This window comes from Aegilops tauschii, chromosome 4, assembly GCF_002575655.3.
Source record: "Aegilops tauschii subsp. strangulata cultivar AL8/78 chromosome 4, Aet v6.0, whole genome shotgun sequence".
NCBI classification, from domain to species: domain Eukaryota; kingdom Viridiplantae; phylum Streptophyta; class Magnoliopsida; order Poales; family Poaceae; genus Aegilops; species Aegilops tauschii.
In genome coordinates this window covers 39,082,518-39,086,387 of record NC_053038.3, presented here as the reverse complement: position 1 = coordinate 39,086,387, position 3,870 = coordinate 39,082,518, and the positions used below count along the sequence as shown (strand labels likewise).

The following is a 3,870-nucleotide window of genomic DNA, read 5'->3' as shown; positions in this document are numbered from 1 at the left end:
GTTGCTTATATTGCTATGCTATGCTCGTAGACGTGGATTGGGTTTGAGCGCATTCATGACAGATGTGAGTATTGTTAATTAATGGTTAACTTAAGGTGGCAACTTTAATACACATCTGGGTGGATTGAGGCACCTGGGGAATCCAGTGATTGCCTGTATTTTTGGAAATCCCGGGGTACCGTGTGATTCTCCTATGGACTGCCACCCAGACTCAATGGGATCATAAGATTATTCATGCTAGAAACTTCCATGTGCAGCCACATGCCATTATGGGCTCTGGCATAGTTGAGTAAGTTGTGGAAAACCTTTCCATGATGGGCTAGCAGATGTAGGGGATTCTAGGTGTACAGGCCTATCTATCGGTTAAGGGGACCTCTTCGGAAAGACTGTGTCTCGGTCATCCGTTTCTCAAACATTATGTAGTGCGAGAAATCCAACGGAGGAGATCGAATCTTGTGGGGAAAAGTGCACAAACCTCTGCAGAGTGTACAAACTAATCATGGTTAGCCGTTTACCCGGTTATGGACATCTTGAGTATCTGGTTCTTGGATTATCATGTGGATTTCATCACTCTAAATTAATTTTGTCGGGGTTATTAATTACCTTTTAATTGGGATTGAGATGGGGTTTACCATTCTCAATGTTTTCAACCTACTTTGTAGTTAAATAAAATATATTCCTTTGTTGTAGGGAAAAATTGGCTTTTCGCAAAACATATTAACCATACAGCCTCCACCAGCCATATATGCATATAGTGATAGCTTTATTCTGTTCATTACTCTCTTGTGATACATTGCCAGCATATTCCATGTGCTGACCCGTTTTCGGGCTGCAACGTATCATGTTGCAGACGTTTCAGACGACGAGTAATGAGCCTTAGGTCGTGGTCTTTCACTCAGTGATGCCGTTGGAGTTGATGGACTCACTTTATCATCCAAGCCTTCCGTTGTTATCGTATTAGATGGCCTTAAGCCATATTTATTGTAACAAGTTCTCTTTTGAGATATTCGATGTAATAAGTGTGTGATTGCTACTCTGTTATAAATCCTTCAAGTACTGTGCGTGTCAGCATTACCGGTCCAGGGATGACACTGATGCACAGAGATCATACTGTTTGAGGTCTGGTCGCTACACATTCATTTGTTAGGGTGTGTTCCTTGTAAATTCTCTCCCCCCTCTCTCATTTCATTTATGTTCAGGATACAATGTGCAAGATGGAAAAAAGTGTGTATCGTGTAGTTCATGTTTAGATGTCGGGCAAGCTAAAAAATTAGGGCTCAAGAAATAAAAAAACCTGAACCACCGGGAAGGTCGCTGGAAACAAATCCTTTGTAAGTTCACCAGTCCATTCATGATAAGATATTCTATGGAACATTTGCAAACAGTAGAGATTTTGTTTTTGGGTGTTTTTCGTTGATCTGTGCTCAAGAAACATGAGAGTCCTATTGATTATTAGTGAGAGTACAAGCTCGGAGTTTGCAAGCCTTTTGTGATTCTTAAGTGCATATGATGTCTTACACTTGATCCCTGAACTTCAGGTAAGTTAATATTGACACTATATCAATCCTGATGTAGAAATGTATGTCTGATGTCAAGTTTTTCTTTCGGTTCAGTTCAATATCTAAAATCCGTTCAGTTCAATTCTTATGTGTCGTCCAGGCAATGTGTCGCACAGCCACCAACCTCCTCTGGTTGGACCGCACCACCACCGGCCCGTCCACAACGGTTGCTGGCAGCCGTCCAAGTTGAGCGCCAATGGTAGTCCTCTGCGTGCGTCAATGACACTCTAATATCAATCTCTTCCACTTTGCTTCTACTATTAAAATTCAAAATAAGTTGTCATTATATATTACTGCCATTGATCAAGTCATTATATATTACTGTCATTGATCAAGTCATTTGCTGCATTTTTTCCATGTCTCGGTGTACAAGAGCTGCTAGTCAGTAGGATATAAGTTGTAGTTTGTAACGGCTGGATGTTCTACACAGTGCACACACACGACCTAGGTGCAACCTATTTAATTGATTGATGTTTTCATTTTTTTGAACAGGAAGATGGGTCAAAAAAGGAGCATGATCGGCTGCTCCTATAGCGTGTAGCTAGACTAGTAGCTCTGCCAATGTTACATTTGGTACAGGAAGTACATGTATTCATGTGGGTACTTGAAAAGTTATGTACAAGAATAGGCCGATGATTTTTGTGCTATGGATAATATGATTTATGTACATGTATTATATGTGTGGAAACAATTTCTGTCAGATGATGAAATGAAAAATGGTTTGAATTAAACATATTGATCAGTACGAGTTAAAAAAAGGTGGTCCGTTCGGAATAAAAGAAATGGCAGAAATTCAAATTGTAAAAGTTCAAGCAAAAAAAAGAAACCCCATGGAAATTCAAATGGTAAAAGTACAAGTCGTAAAATGAGAGAAGTTTAGAACATCGTTGTAAAAAAATGTTGAGTTTAAAAAAAAGAAACAAACAAAACATTTTCTTTTTGAATAAAATATCATTCAGTTCGACGATATAAACTATGTAAGTACACGGGCAATGCTACCGTAAACCATTGAAACGTTAAGAGGAAAACCATACCCAAAAAACAAAGTAAAAGTTCAATTTGTGAAAACGTGCTTAGTACAAATCCATACGGAGATCAGTTCGAGTACTTTGTTTCCGGAACGGAAAAAAGAATACGACAGGCTTCGCCGTATTCAAAATTACTCTATGAATAATACATCAGTACAAACACACACAAAAGATCAGTACAAGTACTCTGTTTTTTCTAACGAGAAAACAACACGATGGGTCTCACCGTATTTTAAATTACTCTTCAACGGTTGTGAATTTGGGAAAGCGTTAAACATGACTAAGTTTCGCATTTTGATATCTTTCTAACGGTATATTATTTGCCCCATTTCGACAAACTTTAAAAAAAACGCGTTCGAAATCAAATTTGACTATATTCCAAATCGAGTTCAAACCGTAAGGAATTAGAAAAAAATTCTATACAAAAAAGTTGCGCATTTTCCATAGCTTTCCAACGCCATATCATTTGCGTCAATCCGATAAACCGTTTGCAAAAAAACGAGAAAATGCATTTCGCCCAAAATTTCACCGTTTTTCAAATTACCTTTAAATCGTATAGAATTTGAAAAAACGTTAGATATATGGAAGGAGCGGATTTTCACCAGCTTTCCAACGCCATCTTATTTGCTCAATTCCGACAAACCATTTGAAAATTAAGTCCAAAATACGGTTCACGTTTTCGATTTTGAAAAAAACATTTTTTTTCTAAATTCCTCTTAAACCGTGATGATTTTGCAAAAAATTCCCATATATTTGTAATGTAGATGTCAAGAGCTTTCCAACGATATATATACAGCCGGTCTATTATGCTAATATTAGCAGAATAACTATTCTGATAACACTTCTGCACTGCACGCTTAACGCAAGTGCACGTCATTATTTGAACCAAGTGTGCTGCAGTACTCAGGCGAGTGAACTTCCCGTCGCAAAAAAAACTGCATGTTGTGTTTTTTGATACTTTTTTTACTCTAGTTTTTTAACCGTTTGTCGGAACGAGGCGTGTAATATACCGTTGAGAAGCTATGGATTAGGCGCAACTTCGTCATGTTGAACACTTTCCGAGATTCCTCACGGTTTAAGAGCAGTTTTGAAAATGGTGTGGCGTGTGATGAGTGGCAGCGAGCGTTTTTTCACGGTTTTTCTAAACCACTCGTCGGAATGAAGCACATGATACACCGTTGGAAAGATATCACGGAGGCACATCTTTTTTATATCTATTATTTTCTCTAAATCATTACGGTTTAAGAGCAGTTTCAAATTTACTAAATCGCAAAATTCTGTTT

At 38.1% G+C, this 3,870-nt stretch overlaps 1 non-coding gene across 1 annotated transcript; it reads left to right on the top strand.

The window, feature by feature from the left end:
• Positions 1-1,511: 1,511 nt before the first annotated feature.
• On the top strand, positions 1,512-1,574 carry LOC120963697 (small nucleolar RNA snoR101). Its single transcript, XR_005755446.1, has one exon. It is a non-coding gene; the product is annotated as a small nucleolar RNA snoR101 (small nucleolar RNA).
• Positions 1,575-3,870: the final 2,296 nt, after the last annotated feature.